General features: G+C 47.5%; 1 protein-coding gene and 1 pseudogene across 3 annotated transcripts in view; one reads left to right on the plus strand and one right to left on the minus strand.

The window, feature by feature from the left end:
- The window catches only part of LOC102002569, a 41830-nt pseudogene extending 40347 nt beyond the window's left edge, over positions 1-1483 (minus strand).
- Positions 1484-12325: 10842 nt separating this feature from the next.
- Positions 12326-20459, plus strand: part of Acsl5 (acyl-CoA synthetase long chain family member 5) — a 49367-nt gene continuing 41233 nt past the window's right edge. The window contains exon 1 of one of the 3 annotated variants that reach the window (XM_013348197.2): positions 12326-12455. The gene's annotated coding sequence lies outside the window, so the exon portion shown is untranslated. Of the gene's footprint in view, positions 12456-13521; positions 14435-20459 lie in introns of those variants that run through there. The other 2 variants (XM_005352484.3, XM_026781482.1) reach the window with 2 other exon arrangements.

The following is a 20459-nucleotide window of genomic DNA, read 5'->3' on the forward strand; positions in this document are numbered from 1 at the left end:
GGGATCCTGTATCTTAGATCAGCAATGGAATAACTTCCTTAGAATTCAAAGACCACTGCTTTAGAAACAGTGTCCATTGCTCCTGAGGCTCAATGGCTGGCTCTGGGTGACTGGTAATGACAGAATGGTGGTACAGCCGGGCCCAGACAAGAGGAAAAGAATCCTTCCCTCCCTCGCTAGGGCTCTGCCGCCCTCCCTCCCCCCATTGCCAATATTCAACTCCTCTGGTACCTCCCACACCTCTTTCTACAAGGAATGAGTCTGTGACACCCAAGCCCACCTTTGAAGATCTGGGCCTTCTGACGGTCAGTGCTTCCAACAGCTAAGTTTCTCCCAGCTCTCATCAGAAGCCAAGCTTAGCCAGCTGGGCTGGCCGAAAGTCCAGAGTCATCAATGTTTATGTCATAGTCTTTGGTTCTACTTCCAGGATGACTGACCCTAAAGCCATGGCATGAAGAAGAAAATCTGTCAGAAGTTAACAAGGGGGAGAGGAAGCTGAGTACTCCCGGGGTGTGAGGCATTCACACAGAGTCAATAAGCAGCGGTGAGGTTATTAATTGCAAATTACTCTTGTGATTTTAGATTTTCTAAGATACTTCTAAAAATGTCTTTTTATTCAAGTATATATTATACATTGAACATACTACTGCCCCCTCCAAAAATGTTTTCTTCTTCTTTTTAAACTTTTTATTGATTTCTGTGTCTTTCACATCATGCATCTCAATCCTGTTCATCTCCCTGTCCCTTTGTATCCACCCTCTGTCTTTGCAACATCCCCCCAACAAAATAAAATAAAGTTTAATAGAAAAGAAATAAAGAGAAAAAAGAAAAGAAAAATCTCATTATGGACACTGTGGTGTGACACAGTGAGTCATATGGAACCCTTTTGTCCATATGTCTTTACAAAGAAGCATCCCTCCGGTTCAAGTCCTCTGGTTTCTGCTAAGCTGTCAATGCTGGGCCCTCACTAAGAGATTCCTTTTGCATATCCTGTTGTTTTCCTGGGTCATAGAGATTCTGCAGCTTTTCATCTGCAGGACCAGCCCCTTCATATGCACAGCAGATCATAGATCGGGCAGATGCCGGAGCGGACCAGCTCATAGCTCTGTTTCTGGACCTGGGTAGGAGCTGGGTCAGTCACCCTGCCAGCTTTCCCCTCCTCCTTACCACCAGGGTGAGCTCTCCAGCACTGCCCTGGCCAGCTCACCCAAGGCAGCAAGGAGCAAGGGGCGGGGCCAGTTGTCCTGCTTTCACTCCCTCAAAGCCAGTTCACCACAGGGACACCACTAGGCAAAACCAGTTGTCCAAGCAAGGTGCAGGCAGGGGCCACTCTCCAGAGGGTCAGGAACAGCTCTCCCGCAATTAGGACCTCAGGGCCAGCTCTCCCACCTGCCACAGGCAGTGAGGGTGGGAGTCGGGGAGGGCATCTCTCCATCAGCCACACCACTATATGGCAGATGAGGGGTGCAGCCATATTTCCCATGCTCACGTTTTCAGGGCAGCTCACCCGTGTTTTCTACTTGTTCTTGGCTAATAGAAATTGAACCTAGAGATTTTTGTGTGATAGGCAAGTACTCTACCCTTGATCTACGTCCCAGGCCAGGCCTTCAAGGCCTTGTCTGTCGCATGTGTGTATGTGCATGTATGCATGTGTGTACGTGTGTGGGGTGTACATATATACGTATTTGTGTGTTTATGCTGTGCAAACAGTATACAGATGTCAGAGGAGGCAGAATGGAACGTCAGGTATCCTTGTTGGTCACTCTTCACCTTATGCCCTTGAGGCAGGGTTTCCCACTGAACCAGAAGTTTTGAAGCGGCTAGATTTGTTGGTTAGTAAGCTCTAAGAATCTGCCTGTCTCTGTTGCCCAACATTAGGATTGCAAGCACATGAGGCCATGCTCAGCTTTCTTAGATGGGAGCTTGGGGTTTTGAACTCCTATGTTTATACTTACACAGTAAACACTCCTACCTACCGAGCCGTCTCCTTATCCCCCACAAAATTCTTTATTATCACAGATTCCAAACACTGGGCGAGTCCTCTGGATTCCAGTTCATCAGTCTCTGGTATTAGCATGCTTTTGACTCAGAAGAAAATGTTTCCCATCTGTGCCAATTGAGAGAATTGTGTATCCTGCCTTTGGCATCTGGCCCTTGGCTCTCTGCTACGCTGTCACAGAGAGCCAGGCAGGATGTCCCTCCTGACTCCCCCGCCCTCGTCAGCCTCTTGTCTGTAGACAACAGAGGCTCCTCCACTTCCTGGCATTTCCTCTCAATTCCAGTTAGCCAGTCAGGCCATCAGGGTGGCTTACTCTATGGTATGAGTTCAGGAAACCACAGTTGTGAAGCAGAAGGTATCCTTAAGGACCTGGGGAGGAGGGAGGTACAAAAACACATTTCTGCTCTAAGTACCAGTACCCTGCCTGTGACACATGGAAGCTGTGCTCCTCAGTGCCAACCTCCTATAGGAGGCACTGCTGCTGAACATTCGTGAGTACAGGCTGTGGGAGGAGACACAGGGTGGCTTGGACAAGGTAAGGTTGTCTAAACCCTCAATTTCCTTATCTATAATTAGCCAGGATGACTTTATATGACCAGTAAAAGTATTAATAAATAAAAGACACCCAGCATCGTGCCTGACACAGGACAATAGCCAATAAACAACACGGTTCGACAAAGGACTGTGGCTACCATTCAGATCATAAACTATTGAATGGAGACTGTGTTATCCTCGGGGAGAAGCTGCCACTCCTGCAGAAGCCAGAGGAGCAGGTAAAGGATACCGCCAGCACAGCTTTTAATGTCTGTCCATACAGAGTGCTGATGAACCCAATGGAGTAACAAAGCTTGGGTTGGTCACCAGAAGGAAAAAGAAAGCTCATGTAGGCAAGTTTCCATATGTTCCAAACGTCAGCCTGTGTGACTGCTCTGTGTGCGCTGAGTCAAAGGGCCTTTGACTTCCAGCAATCAGCACTATCCCAAAACTATGCAATGCAAGACATGCTTGTCTTTGACATCTTCCTAGCTGATGTATTTGAAAAGTAAAAGCAGAATGGGGATGTGGCTCAGTGGGCCACATAAGCATGAGGCTCGAGTTTGATCCCTAGCACCCATGGGGGAAAAGGGCTTGTGCTTTGATGGGTGCCTATAATCCTAGTGAGGGAGGCTGCAATAATGAATCACTGGAGCTTGCTCCCTGGACACACTAGCCCACCTGGGGAGGCTGAAGTCTTCCTAAGGAACCACACCCTAGAATGACCTCTGGCCTCTACATGGATGCACACACAAGCAGACATACCCCAACACACACACACAGAGTGAGAACAGTGGAAACACTAACTTATATCCCCAATATTATCATTTCGACAGGTAACTGACATTTGAAAACTTATTTTTTTTTCATACCAGATCCCTAAAATCCAGGGTATATTTTGTCTTTACATCTCAATTTGGGCTCACCTTATTTCAAGTGCCTGGGAGCCACCTGTATCTGGGGACCATAGTCCTAGACAGTAAAGGTGTAAGTCTTCTCTATGAACCATCTTTCCTGGTCCCTGGGTGACAGCCACACTTTGTGAGTGTTGGAGTTCCTGGGGTTTAGATCTTGACATCTCTGAGGGACAATCGTCATTTCCATCTGAATCTTTTTTTTTTTAATTCACAGAATTAAATGCATTTAGAAGTGAGGAGATGGATTGGTGGGAAAAGTACTCTCTGTGCAAACATGAGAAACTGAGTTTGATCCCCAAGAACCCACATAAAAAGTCATATTGTTATGTACTTCTTGTCCTAGTTCGAGGAGGCAGAAATAGGAGGATCCTGGATTTGCTGGACAAGCAGCCTCAGCTAATCAGTGAACTACAGGCCAACGGCAACCCTTCCTCAATAACAAAGTGAAAACCCCGAGAAAAACACCGGACGCTGACATCTGACTTCCACACAGATGTACGTGCACATGAAAGTGCACCTGCATGCACAAATACACCCACATGAACACACCTGCACATGCACACACATGAACACACCTGCACACACATACGTACCCCCTTCAACACACATGCACCACATGAACACACATGAACACACATGTACACACCTTCACACACATATGCACCCACTTGAACACACATGTACACACACAAACACACACACATGAACACACCTTACACACATGCATCCACTTGAAACACATGTACCACATGAACACACATGTACACACATGCACACGCACATGAACACACCTGCACACACATATGCACCCCCTTGAACACATGTACACACACATGAACACACATGCACACACATGAACACACAAGTGCAAATAATGTGCATTTATCCTGTTCAATTGGATGTTTTGAAGCATGTAAACATTGTAGAGTAGTTAAATCTAGCTATTAATAATTAACAAACTCACTGTATTGCATAACATAGTTATTGCTTTGTGATGAGAACACATCTGGTTTTTTTTTTGGTTTTTTTTTTTTTGTTTTTTTTTTTCGAGACAGAGTTTCTCTGTGGCTTTGGAGCCTGTCCTGGAACTAGCTCTGTAGACCAGGCTGGTCTGCCTGCCTCTGCCTCCCGAGCACTGGGATTAAAGGCATGCGCCATCATCTCCTGGCCACATCTGTTTTCTTGTATTTTTCAAGAATATGATGTATCAGTCCAGTAAGAATATATCAGTCCAATAAGATGTCTCAGTGTGTAAAAGCACTTGTCATGTAAGCTGATGACCTAAGTTCAATCCCCAGAGTCCATAGTACAAAGAGAGAACCAACTCCCAAAAGTTTGTCCTCTTACCTCTACACAGGCACTTGAGTGTGTGTGCATACATGTGCACACATGCACACGCACGCAATAATAATAAATAAATAATTTTAAGAAAATACTGTGGTGGCTTGAATGCAAATGGCCCTCATAGTCTCACAGTTAGTGACACTATTGGAAAGGATCAGGATGTGTGGCCTTGTTGGAGGATGTATGTCACTGTCACTGGAGGTGGGGCTTTGAAGTTTCAGACGCTCAAGCCAGGCCCAGTGTCACTCTCTCCTACTTCTGCTGATCCAGATGTAGAACTCTCAGCTACTTCTCCAGCACCATGTCTGCCCGCGTGCCACATGCTTCCCACCATGATGATACTGGACTAAACCTCTGAACATGTAAGCCAGCCTCAACGAAAGCTTTCCTTGATAGGAGTTGCCTTTGTAACAACTCTACGCAGCAATAGAAACCCTAACCGACACAGTCACCACCAACTACAATCTCTGTTACACAGCAGAACGCCTGAGCTTGCCTTTCCTGTTAACTGTCACTATACCCCTTTGGCAGTTGTCTCTCACCATCCACTTCCCTGTCACCCCTCACCTGTGGTAATCATTGTCTCATTTCCCTGGAGAAATCCACTTTTGTAGCTTGCACTTATGAATGAGATCATGCGGCCTTAAATTTTTTTGTGTCTGCTTTTTTCATTTAACATGATGCCTTCCAAGTCCATGATGTCACAAATGACAGGATTTTGGTTTTTTTGTTTGTTTGGTTTTTTTTTTTTTGATGTGCTGTGTATGCCGCTTTAGTTATTTGAGACTGTTTTGAGACTGTTTCATATAGCCCAAGCTGGTCTCAATCTCGTCATGAAGCAAAGGCAGACTTTGGCTTCTGATCCTCCTGCCTCCACCTCCTGAAGGCTGAGACTGTGGGCATGTCTCACCAACATACGGCTTTGTGCAGTGTGGGGACTGAACGCAAAAGGTTGTACTCGGTTCTAGCTGAGTTATGGTTTTAGCTCCTCCCCCCCCCATTGGAGTTATACATCGCATTTTCTTTGTTCATTTGTTGACACTTTGGTTAGTTTTATGTCTTGTCTCTTGTGAATAATGCCACAATGCAGATAGGAGCTCAGAGCCCTTTCAGCCCCTGCTTTACTTTCCCTTGTATATAAACCCAGAAGGGGAAGCATTGGATTTCTGTCTGGATGTTTATGCCTTTTAAAAGCTCTTGCTGATAAAGGAGCCGGGAGTTCATATTCCCATGTCCTGATTTCGCTCACTCCATGTCACTGATAATGATGGTGTTTGTATGGCACAATAGAACCCCTAGAATACAGCTGTCCATCAGCACAACAGCCACTCTGTGTAAAGAGTTAATTGGTTTATCTTGGCCCACTGGTGTTCTATGGATCACCACCTGGGAGGCCCGGTTCCAAGGTTGCAAGTCAGTTTGTTCTCTGTGGTTTGGGGAAGGATGGATGAAGAGCTAGAGATTGGTAAGATATCTTTCTTATATTGCTTTGGTAATTTCATATAATGCAATCTATCCCCTTTTTTTTTACCCCTAACTTCTCTCTAGACTCACTTCATCTTCTTAAACCCCAATTTTATGTCCTATGTTTTTTTATAACCCACCAAGTTCAATTTGTTCTTCCCATGTATTCCTGGGTATAAAGCCATCCACTGGAGTATGGTCAACCTACCAGGGGCTACATTCTTAAAGAAAACAGAAGCAATTCCCCAGAAGCAATTAATTGTCCGTAACTTCCCATTTAAGAGTGGGGTTCATGAGCCTTGTCTGGGGGATGCTTCTTCTTGCTATTGTGCAAACACCATTCTTGTCAACCCACTGCACATCTCTGGGTAACACTTCCTTCCCAGAATGAATGAACAAGCGGCCTCAAGACAATGCATGCCCAAGCAATCGCTGTCAGTGGCTGGAACTGAGAGAAATTAGCAGCTACTGTCGTTGGAGCTGTGGGTTCGGGTTTCCTCTTGTCCTCTGTGAAGCTCCCAATAATGCAGCATGGCAGCCCCTTCATTGCATTAACCCATTACCAAGAAGGAAGACCTGCTGGTGGAGAGAGTCCCCAGCTAGAATGTGTAGTTTGTCCTGACAGTGTATGGAGTGAGGCTTTTGTGGGAAATGAACTCAGGAGCAGAAAGGCTGTCCATCTCTTTGAAAGAGGGAAAGGTGGTGGCCAGCTTGATGTCTGGTTTCAATGGCTTATTGGGTCCTGCTGACTTAGAGCAAGAGTTCTTAATGTTTATCAAGAGATCAATGACAGTTCTCAAGAGAAATGTGTATATGAACACAAGAGAATAAGGGGTTGTAGAATTGATGGCCCTGAACTACAGACATATGTTTGCACTCTGGACCAAAATCACCTAAGCTCAAAGTTTAGCCATATGATGCTAACCATGTGCTTTGAGCATATTCATTAGCCTCCTACTCCAAGAAGACCCCTCATTTTCCTCCAGTAAGGGCAATAAGATCTTCCTAGGGTTGCTGTGAGATTAGATGAGATGCTGAAAATCTCTTAGAACGTAAGAGGCCACTTGGCAGGTGACCTGTAATGTTCTCCACTGTGGGCCCTCATTACAGAAGGCCTCTGTGAGCATCTGAACTGAAGCTGAGGAATTTGCTAAGGACCATCGATCGCTGCCTTGGAAATGTACTTTGAGCATCATTAGCCTTTTGAAGTAGCAGATAAGCAGAATGTCATAGAATTCCAGCAGTCAGTTATAAGAGAGCCCTGCTGGGAGAGGGTTTTAGGGTACTTTGTCCCTTCCTTTCCATATCACAGTTGAGGACAAACTTCAGTGCCAACTCTACCATGTGGGAAGCTAAAGTTCAGCCTAACATTCCTATCTCTATGACACGTCTACCAGCTATTCAGTGAACCCTGAGTCATGGCATCCCAGCTCCCTTTTTTCTAGTTTATTATTGCTAAAGGTTGACATAGGTGGTTTCATCTACTGCTTTGGTGTTTGCTCTTGGGCCATTCTGCCAGACTCGGACAAGCAATCAGAAAGCCTAATATCTTCTCTATCTACGAGTTCCACATCTCTGCATCTCTTGTCACTACAGGCATCTTGTGTATACATCGTCCTCCCCCTCCTCCTCTTCTCCATCCTCTCCTTCCTTCCTTCCTCCTCGTCCTTCTGTGCTGAGACTCAGACCCCAGAGCCTTGCACATCCCAGGGAGCTCTTGCCATTGGACTTCCTCCCCAGCCCACATCTTCCCTTTCTCATATTCCACCACTCATCTTTGCTCTTGCCTAAACCTGGGGGAACCATTATTTTGTGTACATTCGACAATCTGAACCAAAAGTGTATTCTAAAACTGAGACTCCAAAAGCTTAGGAAGACGCTTCTAGATTCAGAGCCCAGAATATTATTAAAAGAAGAAATTTCAGTTTTCCTCTGTGACTTATTAGATTCATCATTGTATAGAATCTTGAAATAACCTTTATTATAAATTTTATTTTATTTTTTTGGTGTAGTGCTGAAAGTGAATAAAATTTTAAAATAGCATTTGATACCATGCCAGACTCTTAAAGGACAATAGGTAAATTACTAGATGCTACAAAATATCCTAAAGTTATTTAAGAAATACATGTGCCTTCCTTCCCTGCACTATCAGGACCTAATCTCCAAGGCATAGGACCTCAGGAGGTGACATGTCCTATCTAGTTGACTTTCTTGTTCAGGCAAACTGTATCTTTCATCCAGCTGACTTCTGATGGAGGAAGGTCATTGGTTAATTAAATAAAGAAGCTGCTTGCCCTGATAGGTTAAAACAGGAGGGAGGAGTAAAGAGAACAGAATGCTGGGAGGAAGAGGAAGTGAGGTCAGACTCGACAGCTCTCCTCTCAGGGGCAGACGCCTCGGAGAGACACGATGCTCCACTCTTGCGGGTAGAGGCGAGAGCTCTGCTCTCTGAGGCACACGCAATGAAGCTCCGACCCAGGATGGACGTAGGCTAGAATCTTCCTGGTAAGCGCACCTTGGGGTGCGACACACATGATTGGAAATGGGTTAGTCCAGGAGCGAGAGTTAGCCGAGAAAAGGGCTAAAGCTAAAGAGCCAAGCAGTGTTTAAATGAATACAGTTTGTGTGTTGTTATTTCGGGCATAAGCTAGCCGGGCAGGCGGCCGGGGTGCTGGGGACTCAGCTCCGCCACTCCTATTACTACAGAAAGTTAAAGCCTTCCTTTTTTTGTTTAAACAGAAAAAGGGGAAATGATGTGGGAATGATTTCTTATTAATAAAGAAACTGCCTAGGCCCATTTCATAGGCCAACCCTTAGGTAGGCGGAGAAAACAGAACAGGATGCTGGGAGAAAGAAGCTGAGTCAGTGAGTCGCCATGGTTCCCGCACTCCAGACAGATGCAGGTTAAGATCATTCCTGGTAAGCCAGCTTGTGGCCTACACAGAATAATAGAAATGGGTTAGATCAATATGTAAGAGCTAGCCAATAAGAGGGCTGAAACTAATGGGTCAGGCAGTGATTAAAAGAATACAGTTTCCGTTTAATTATTTCGGGGCATAAGCTAAGCTAGCCATGTGGGCGGCCGGGTGCCGGGGACGGAGCCCCGCCGCTCTTATTTCAACAGACTTCAAGAACCAAATTAAGTATTCATTCTTAGGGTCTGACTCCCACCCTTCACTACTGGTTTTGGATGTTTGAAGGTCTTGATGACACTCACACCTCATAGGTATGAAGTGGCAGCCTGGAAGAGGTTCAGACGAGGAAGTGTTGTATGAACACGCCTGCCTTACCCTGCTTTCAGGCCGTTGGAAAAGCTGGTTTCTATCTGTGAAGTATTCCCAGCCCGTAGCCTAACTGTTAGCATAGTTGATCCCGGAATGTTCGTGTCTGGGATTCCAGAACTATGGTATATTGAAAGTGTGTTTCATTTGTCCCTAAGAAAAGGGAGAGAAGGTATATAAAGCCCACCAGAGCATCATGTGGAGGAGTGTGTCAGAATCAAGGCTATTGGTTAGACACCATACATCTCAACAACCTTGAATGTGAAAGACCTAAAAGAATAAAGGTTTGTACACTTTAGGGGCTGCTGGATGCCTGACTGATTAAAAAAAATCATTATATTCTAAAGAATATGGCTGTGGGCACTATGAAGAAACCTGTCAAACACACCAAGATAGTGATTCATCAAGAGATTGTGTGGCTGTTGCAGGGACGGCTCAGGGGGAAAATCACTTGCTTTCTCAGATACACAGCAGACACATATCCGCCAGGCGGACATGGAGGCCTGCCATGTCTCTGGGAGACTGACGGGGGATTTACAGACAAGCAGCTGAGTAGGTGGACTAGTCAGAGAGTTCGGGGTTCAAGTGAGAGACCCTGCCTCACTCTATAAGGTGGAGAGCAACCAAAGAAAACACCAGTGTTAGCTTGTGGCTTCCACATGCCTGCAAACACACTCAACAGGGGCACATATCACATGAGCATGTGCAAAATATTTTATTTTATTGTTTTTGATTTTTGGAGAGAGAGATGGTACGGCCTGTTAAAGCGTTAGGAACCTGAACTCCAGGCTTTACACCATAAGTCAGTACACCACCTTTTGGCATCTCCAGTGCCCCTGAGAGTAAAGTCAAGGCCACTATGTCACTGATGGCTCACTCATACTCACCCTCCACCCACTCGGGTTGTCCATGTTGGCTCTGCTTGACTTTGAGTTAGATCTGTGGAAGGAATGTGAACAGTCAGTTGCAGGACCTCCTAATCAGCAACATCTTTGTCTGGGACTCAGCCAGCTGGCCAGGTTCTCCAAAAACACCAGTTCATGTCTGGGTCAAACTCGGTCATAACCAAGGCTACCCCTAATGCAACCCTGTGAGTCAAACTTGATCATAACCAAAGCTACCCCCAATACAACCCTTGTAGGTCAAACTTGGTCATAACCAAGGCCATCTCTAATGCAACCCCTGAGATATTTCTGTATCTGGTTCTACTGAAGTCAGGGTAGATGTTTAAGGCAAACATTCATCTAGGGTCTCTCCAGAACAATAGCACCCATATTACCGGACACGGACATTAACGCAGATTTCCAGGCCCCAGCTCCTGCTTACTGAATCAAAGCCATGGCATGGGCCCAGACAACTATGTTGTAACATTCACTCTGGGGGACTGTGACATTTACGAAAGTTTTGAAACCACAGTTTGGCTTGGCGCATCTCACTCTCTGGAGAGCGGGCATCGGCAGGTGTTCAGGCAGTAGTTTGCTGACCAGCATACCTTGCTTGGCACTGCTCCAGCCTAGTAGCACTGACGCGCGAAGTTCTCATCTTCAGATCCTCTCAGAAGCCTTTTTCTTCCTGGTACTAAGGAAGGGCTAAGGCTCTTCAGGGAGAGATAACCTTTGAGGTCTATGCCTCTGAGACGTGAATGAGCATTTGGTCTGAGAAGATCCTATGTTGTTAGCATGCTAACCACCGCACACGAATTGAGCAGAAAGTGGCGCTGGTGCCTCACTTTGATTCTGAACACCTGGCCAGATACCTTAACAAAATAAACCTTGCTCTACATTCCTAAAGGGCTGCTGCACAGAAAGCACTCAAGCACTGCAGGGTCACTGGTGGCATAGATCAGCAAGGCAGCATCACAGAGGGCCAAAGCATGCGATGCGTATCCGTGGCCCTGCCTCAGGCCTGGGCTGGCTACTGCCTGGTTCTAAGATTTTAGTACCTTCTTGACAAGGGTTCATTGGCCTCACCTGATGAGTAGAGGTTGGGCCGGTTCTGCAGAGCCTCTTTTTTTTTTTTTTTAATCTCTCTGTCTGTATTCTTTCTGATTAGTGATATCTTTGCAGTCTTAATGCTTAAGGAACAGCACGGTCATGAGCATCTTCCACATGGAGAGAAGGAGGAAGATAGACAAAGCTGTGAGGCAACAGCCACGTTGCTGCTTCCGGTGCCTTTCCAGGGTTGAGGAGGACAGGCTGTACCCGTGAACCTGCTCTCTCTGAAGACAGCACACTTGGGTTCGTCTTATGGTTCACATTTCAGACTTCAGGCCAGCTCTGCTTGTTTGTTTGCTTTGGAATATCCTGGATTATCCTGGCTTTCCTAGGAAGCTCATCTCCAAACACAAACTTACTCTGGCCAGATCTTGAAGCCATAGCCTGAGTCAGTGCAAGTGACTGCCCCCCCCCATCCTGTCACCCTAAAATTAAGGTGTACTTTCTCTGCCTTATTATTCTAGTCTGGCCTCTTTCTGTTTCAGTCCCAAAGATGGGGGCAAAGAAAAAACTCACATGCAAAGCCCCTATTCATTGCCTACTCCTTCCCCCAAAGTCTGAGCTTTATAACAGTTTCACCCCACTCAATAGCACTTTCTGAGCCAATTGCTCTTTGTTTTTTTTCCCTCTTAAATCCATTGCCTAACAATCTCTTGTTTAACCTTTTGCCAAATTCTCCACTTCTGTAAGAGGTGACTAAAAGTGTTTGAGCAGGTAACTTCTACCTTTGCACCTCTATTGCAACAAGTCCAAAGGTTCCAGAAGAGCTGGCAGGACACTCTCAGGACAGGATCCAGTGACTTCAGATGTGCCTAGTCCCAGAGCTTGGAACGTCGGAGGCTGCTGCATGTGGTGCTGAACCAGCAAGCCAGCTGCAAGAGGAGCCATTCCTCGCCCCAGCAACTGTGACTGTTCTCACAAGGTGAGCTGCCTTCACAGGTCTAGGGGAGTAGGGGGCTGTGGGGGGCAGTGGGATGCGTATTCATCCTCAACCTGCTTCAAGTTCTTTCATAACACGAGTGGTAATCTCAGCCGACGTGTGTGGGAGGCAAAGAAAGAAATCGATTGGGAAGGGAAACATTTGAGCCACTTGAGGAGAGTGGGGGGGGGGATTGGAAGAGAATATTCTCACTTTTTAAAAGGCATAAAGCTTTGGAAAGTTAAAGACTGAATCAGGATGTAGGTTTCCTTCACCTGCCATTCAGAAATTCTTAGTTAAAGGTGCCTCTTGACTGTTGGCAATTGAGACTCCTATTGGAAGGGAGGGAGTAGCAGGGATGCTGTTAGGGGCTGGCAAGCATCCTATGGATATGATATGTGTTGGCTCAGGGGGCATCTACTTCTAGGGCAGCAACACTAACCTCATATTTTCGATACATCTCTGAGGTGTTAGATCCTGTGGCTTGGCTTTAGATAAGACATGGTGGTCAGTCACTCCATGGTCTGCTCCAGTCATCCAAGACAGAAGTCTTGGGTGATGTCAGAATCCTCCCATTAAAATCTTTGGATTAAAATCTTGCTGAACTCGACATACAGTTCTAGAGGAGACCAGTAGCCACAATATTAGTTGGTCTCCTCTGACCCTGCAACAGCTAAGGCCTTAGAGAGATGCGGGGGGGGGGGGGCTCCCAGGCACCGAGGCTTCGCATCCACTCTGTCATCTAATGGTCTCCTCTGAAGAAAATTGTTTCCGGGGAAGCTCTGAAACTAAACAAAAGCCAGAGGCACCTCCTTCTATCCTTCCAAAGAGGACAGACCTGCTGTTCTCTGATATATGGCTCCATTTTCCTGGCCTCCCCTGCAGGAGTGGGTGCTCTCTGCAGAGAGAAGGAATCTCTTAAGGTAGCTGGTGCTCTCAGGAAGAGCCAGGCTCATCTTGAACTTCCTGCCGATCCTTTTTGGAGGGATCTAGGCTAGGAAAGTGCTGTGTAATTCTGCCTGTCTGTAGTGTTGCTGCTGAGTGGGGGAGGGGGGGGGGCAGAACCTGTCATTCTAGAACGGGATCTCCTCGTACCCCTGGGAGACCAGACAAAGCCTTAAAGGGTGATCAAATAAGCCAATCGCGAACCCGGGGTAATGCTGAGGTGTGAGAGGGGTCACAGAACACAATTTTACGTTAAACTTAGCTGACTGGAAGGCAGATCTGGTGTGTCAGAGGAAAAAGAGCCACGTCAATTTAATGGCTCGCTGCCCCAGTGGTTCCTGGCTTATTTGGTTTCTTCTGTTGTCTCTATGAGGACCGCCAGTGTGGCAGCTCTGGGGAAGGGGAGAGGGGCTACGTGAAGACAGTTGTGTTGAGACTGACCCAAGGGCGGAGGTCCCTCTAGCTGGACTTTCCTGTCCTGCAAACGCAGCGGGGAACAACGTCACCTCCGTCTCTCTGGCAGTGAATCCAGGGGCACCTCAACTCGGTTTCATTTGGATTTTCGTCTTAGGAGAGCTAGTGGGACCAGCGGGAGCAGGTGGACTGTGTGGATGCAAGGTGGCTTTTGTTTCAGCCCTTAGGGGCTGGGGCTGAAGGCTTTAAAAAAACGAGCAGGGATAGGGTAGCTTTGGCTGCCTGGCTCCCTCCTCCTGGTCAGAAGCGCTTCCACTTTCAGTTGTGAAAGAGGAAAAAAAAAAAAAAAACCAAACCAGGAAGTGAAGTCCCCAGCACCAGTATGTCAGAAAGCCTGGCTATGGCCTGGCTGGGACAGCTGAGGGCAGGGCAGAAGCGGGGACACTAGCCAGTCTGCCTGCCTGCCTGTCTGCCTGCTTGCCTGCCTGCATGGACGCTCTGAAGCCACCCTGCCCCTGGAGAAGCCCGGGCTGAGGAAGGAAGGATAGGGGCTCTCCTGCCAGCCAGAAGCCGGATCCAGGAAGCCCCGCTCAGAAGCTCCCAGGCATTCGGCCCCTCACAGGGTAAGGGATCTGGAGCCGGGTGTGCTCCAAGGGCGGGCTCCGGGGCGTGTGGCAGAGGCATCCCGGCCCCCTCCTCCTTGCCCAGCTTCAGGAAGCTGCTTGCAATTCACGGGCTCGCTGCGCCCCACGTGTGCGCCATGCTCTCTTTCTGCCCCCGGGATTGGGGGTGGGGGCTTCCAGGGCTACCCGAGCTCCGTGCACCGGGAGGTGAGGGAAAGGAGGAAGGGACAATGGGAGGGGATTTTCTCCGTCTCTTTTCCGAGGTGGATTATGGCGACCGTTTATTTTTTTCTTTTTCCGGGCCTGTGCACGTGGCATGGCTCCCTGTGGTGGGCTGGGGGTTTAACCTTGATTTTCACTGGACTTTAACCCCCTCTGAGGGTAGGAACTGAGGAATGAAAGTGAGGAGATGCAGAAACTGAATGGCTCCCGAATAAAGTCAGGTCTCTTTTCAGGGCTATAAGCACGGGCTAGATCTAAGATGCTCTTGAGGGGCTTTGAGGGAGTGAGCATGGAGAAGGGGCTCCATGGCTGGGTTTTGATACCCCATGTGGTATAACACACCTCCCCTGCCCCGCTTTGGCAGTCTAGTCTGAATGGCAGGACTGAATCTAAAGTTTGTACTTCAAGTGGATGGGTGCCCTGTAAGAGGCAGGGTCTAAATTAAATAAAGCTCTGGTCAGGTTGGGAAACTGGAGATGGAAGTCGTGGACTCTGAGCCTGCCCACTATGTCCACGGAGCAGCTGTCTCGGGGAACTTCCGAATTCCCCTTGGAAGAAGCGCAGTATAAAAGTGTGCAGGCATCACTCGTGTGCCTGTCTCAGCTAGTGAAAGGCACAAAAGCTCGAATAAAGCAACAGCTGGAAATGCAGGCAGGCAGGAGGAGGAGGGCAGGTAACACAGGCAGGTGAAATCGCTGTGTCTAATGGGATCTTGGTGATGGGAACACTAGAAAAATTTGCTGCACATATAACCCAGAAAAGCACAATAAATTTAATTTTTGTAAAAATACTGTCCAGACCAAACCAAATTTCAGCCAGGCATCTGGCTTAAGGTGATGTTGTCGTTTTGTTTTTCTGAAACCGACTTTCCCTGTAGTCTAGGCTGAGCTGGGAACTCCTTAGAGAAGGCTGGTGATCCACCTACCTCAAGTGTCTTAAGTGCTGGGGTCATAGGTGTGTTATATGACACTTCCTTAGGGCACAGACACATTCCACAAGGTCAGTGTGCCTCTTCGCACCCCAGGGCTCCAGAGGGGGGACACTACGAAAGAACAGAGAACTCAGTTGTGTGCCAACACACATAGCAGATATTATATTTGGTCAAGGCAATCTTTTGAGGTGGATGACTTTACTCTTTGCTGGTTAAGAGAATAGCATCAGAGAAGTGCAGCTGCTTACCCAAGGCCACAGAGCAAGCAGATCGTCAATTGTATTGGAACTTTAGTCAGTCTGATGCTTTCAAAAGTAAAATATTTACAGTTCTATTTTGAAAACTTGCTCTTTGTTCACTTGTAGGGTTAACCTTCCTTTGGATAGCCTAAAAGTTTAGCCTGTAAAAAGATTTTCATGTGTGACACTCTTGATACCAAGTATTGAGTTTACAAGGTCAGCCCCTATTTGAGATTTTTCTGGAACCATGAATATTACTGCTGCCATCATCAGGGAAGCACTTAGAGCCCTATGGATCCGTTTCTTTTGATTCTAAACAGAAACCCATGGAATAGGGCTAAAAGTGAGACTTGAAAGACACTCAGATCGCGATGGTTGGGCCTGGAATCTGAACCTGGGCTCATTTAATTCCGAGGGTAATATGTACTTTAACACTGATGAGTCGGGCTTAACGCATAGGCCAAAGAATAAGAGACTGGAAGATAGTTAATCTTTAGCAAACCTTCCCATCTCAAATCCATATAGACAGGATGTAGACAGACTAGTCAGGGCTGGGGGAAGGAGTGAGGGGTGAGTGGTTCACAAGTATGGGGTTCCCTTTTGGGATTATGGAAAATGGTTTGGAATTAAATAGAAGTATTGATGGCGTAGCATTGTGGATATGCTAGAGGGTCCATTTAAGAAAGTTTAAGTTTTAAAAAGTGAATTCACCTTAAAAAAATAAGAAAGAAAAAGAAGAGGAAGAAGCATCTTCTGTCTTGCAGGCAGATGAGCTCAGCCCCAGATTTGTTATAAAGCAGGAGTATACTGCCTGCCTGCTATGTCTCATACTCATGCCTAGCAGATGCAGTGCTCTTGGCTGGGTGCAGCCAGAGGTGACTTTTGAGTTTGGCAGCGCTCTGCAAGTGTGGTATGGTCCCAGCAGTGACCTCAGCCTTCATAGCTCACACAGCAATTCTGTGGTTGGTACTTCTGGGTCTGTCAGGATGAGACACAGTCTCTCTGCAGCAGCCCTGCCCACAGGCACAGGGCAGGGTACCTCCTCGCTTCCCCATTCTCGGGATGTGCATAAATAAATGACTTCATAGGGTTTGGAAGGTCAGCCAGTCCACGGAACTGTCCACGGAACTGCTACTACAGATCTCTCGGTCTTCCTGGGTCCTCCTACCCTCAGCTGGGGGATTTGTGAGTGGCTTGTGGGAGGACTTGAGGAAGGGGGTGGGGCTGGGTCAGAGATAGTCCTGTCTCCTCCAATTAGAAGAGCTGCCTTTAAATAGGAACAAGGACTTGTTAAGACATTCATCTGCAGGAGGAACCAAGATGACGATTATATCTTTTGGGACAGTTCATGACAGATGATGTGACCGGAGAAAGGCTGTGAAAATGGAGGCAAGAAAAGAGAAACCCGTTCTGCTGGTGTGCGTACAGGCACACTACACATGTGTGCAGGGCCGTGTAGACGTGTAAGTGCACCTGGTGCCAGGGGCCAACCTTTGGAATTCTTCCTCAGCGTCTTGCCGTATTTGTTGTGAGACAGAGGTTCTCATTGGCCTGGAACTCAACAAGTAGACTAAGTTAGTCCCAGAACTCTACCGTCTCCACCTTTCCGGAACTGGGACAATAAACACATGCCACCACACCGGGCCTCGTCTGAGAAACTAACTTAGGTCCTCAGGCTTACACAGCAAGAACTGTGCTGACTGAACCATATCCCAGCCCTGACAAGAGCTTTTTTCCCTCAGGACTTGCCATGTGCCCAATAGTGCACCAGGTACCACAGCACTTTTGCTGCGTGCTGTTGAAAGCATGGGTTTGCAGGGATGTTGAGTAACTGTTCCCGGGTCTGCCCATCTCGGAAATGAGAGATCTGCTGTTCCAGAGTCAGAAAAGCAATGACCTTGGAGGTTTGCCTCTGGACAGGCTAGTCCTGGCATCAGGCTTACTGCCTCCACTTCAGATCTGGTGATGCTTGACCATTGGTCTAGCCAGGTAGTGTGAGAGCTGACTCTGCAGAGAACCCAGGCAGGAAGGTCTCTTTCACAACCACTTGCTTGCATCACCTCCTCTTTATCACGAAGGAATGATGAGGATCAAGCACTTTGTCCGTTCTATCATTTTACAGACCCTCTTATCAAATCTGGGAAACTTGTGGTACTGGCTTTGCTCCCTGCGTTCTCAAAACTCAGTGGTCAGCAAGAAGCTAGGGCTGCCCTTTGGGGGTGTTCACCTATGAGAAGTTTTCCTGTAGGGTGGGGCCTTTGGACTGTGATTTCTTTGAAGCATAATAGTACATCAAGGTTAGTTTTATCAACCTGAGTGTGGGGGGAGGGGAGATTTGTCACATCCTGTCACCACCCTGTGGGTGGCTCCACAAATATCCTAAGGGACTGAGTTAATAGGCTGTTGGGATTTGAATTAGCAAGGGATGCCCTATTAAGTACCACTTGACTCCACTGGCCTAGGCCTGTGGCCACTGCCACCATACCCCCAGTGACTGTCCGACTCCAGGGGGTGCAGTATTCGTGCTGTGCACCCTCACTGTCTCAGTGATTTCTCTTGGAGCCTTTCTCCTGAACTAAAAACGAACCTTCCACCTCCATCAGAAATACCACTTCCCTGGGGTCAGTGAGAGAGGGAGGAGGAAGGGTAGTGGGCGTGAATGTGAACAAGAAGACCTTAGATGCGCACGGAACTGCCCTAACAAACCCAGTTGGGATGTACAATCAATGTTGTTAAAAAGCAACCCTCCCTCATTTCCCTTTCCACCCTCATCTCCAGCCCCCAGCCCCCAGGCCTCCCCTCCCCTCCCTTCTGCTTAGGTCCATCCAACCTACAGTGATGGGATGTATTCAGGAAGATGGCTGATAAGGCACAGACAAGAGCTGAGAAAGATGCTCTGCTGGGTTTGATGACAGCAGAGTGTGTGGGAGTGTCTTTCTGTCTGTGGTCTTCACTGGTTGGCTCTCCATCTTCCATGGACCCCGGAAAAAAGACTGTTAGCAGGAAGGCAAGTGCTCAAGGATCACACCTCTGGGCCTGTAATGATTCGAAGGGCTGTCTAGCTGCTCCTGTCCCCCAGGCCTGTGCTCCCTCAGACTCGCTTGCTCATTCCACACCTTTGTTTCTGTCATGTAGCAGAGACCTGCAATGCTGCCAAGGGAGGAGCTATGCATTCTAATGTTCTTAACACTGGACCGACTACTGGGCCCACCAGCCCGAGGTCCTTGTTTGCCTTTTCTTCCCCTTTTTCTTCTGTTCTGCTCTTCCTTTCTCTTTTCATCTTCCTCTTGTTCTTTTCTGTTTTGCCAGGGTCTTTTGGTTTTGGTTTTATTTTATTTTGGCATTGTGTTTTTGAGATAGGCTCCCGTGTATTGCAGGCTGGTCCCAAACTCGCTTTATGACAGAGGATGTCCTTGAATCTGATCTTCAGAATACTGGGATGGCAGGGGTATGCTGCTACCCCTGGTTTATTTGATGTTGGGTATCAAACCTAGGGCTCTGTGCAGGCTGGCCCAGACTCTGCCAGCTTGCTGTATTCTCAGCTTCACTCACCTTTTCCAAAGAGAACATGGAAATAAAAGGGCCATGGGGAAAAGAAACACAATTTTCACCACACATACTTTTGTCTGCCCCAAACAGCCAACATTTGGACACACCCCAAAAGAGCACATGAGCTCCCTGAGAAAATGGCTCCATCCCCTACTCTCTGAGTAATTCCAAGTGCATTTCCTTCTTGTTGAGTATCTTAGCTGCCTGGACGTAGTGGATCTAAATATCCGAGGGCACACATGACATGCTCGGTACTCTGCCTTGGTCTCCTTTACATCGGGCAGCTATTACCCTGCTGATGTGAAGTTCCAGCCATGGTATTCCCAAGGAAGATCAAGTAGACTCCAGTCCAGGCATACATTGTGGTTCTTCTGAGACTGAATTCTGCAGTGAGTGTCCTTCAACAGATCCCCTCCCCCTGGTTGTCCTTCTCCAAGCCTGTGTCACTGACGAGCAAAAGAAAGAGGTGGCACAGTCTCGGTGGGTTCCCGCTTTACCTTGGGGTCTGTGCTGGGTGTACTGGGATCTAAAGGCTAGGATGGCCTTCACATGGGGTACTCATGGCATAGCCCAGAGGCACTCACTGAGTCACAGAAGCCTCAATGAGAAGCAAACCAGAAGAAGATGCCCGCAGCTCTCCCGGGTTCCAGGCCTGTGTGTGCAATGGATCTTCTTCTGACAACTCCTCTGATTCATTTACAGTGTGCTTGCTTATGGGAGGTGCCTTACCTCTTTCAGCTGTGGGAATCATCGGGCTAAGGAGGGAGAGGTGGGAGGTGCTTCTTACTTGGTTCTTGTTGTTACTCCACCCCCACCTTTAATAGTTTAAACAATGGCGGTCAATCTTTCCATGCTTTGGAAAGCACTCCCCATCCACCTCCTGGGTCTTTAATAGAGTTCCCTCTTATGATATTGTTATCCTGCTCTGATCACTAATCTTTATGAAGAACACAAGATGCCATTTGTCTGACTTCCTGAGTGACTGTGCATGCGTGTGCCAGAGAGAGAGGGAGAGAGGAGGGGGGAGAGAGAGAGAAAGAAAGAGAGAGAGAGAGAGAGAGAGAGAGAGAGAGAGAGAGAGAGA

Source organism: Microtus ochrogaster, chromosome 8 (genome assembly GCF_000317375.1).
Source record: "Microtus ochrogaster isolate Prairie Vole_2 chromosome 8, MicOch1.0, whole genome shotgun sequence".
In the NCBI taxonomy this organism is placed as follows: Eukaryota; Metazoa; Chordata; class Mammalia; order Rodentia; family Cricetidae; genus Microtus; species Microtus ochrogaster.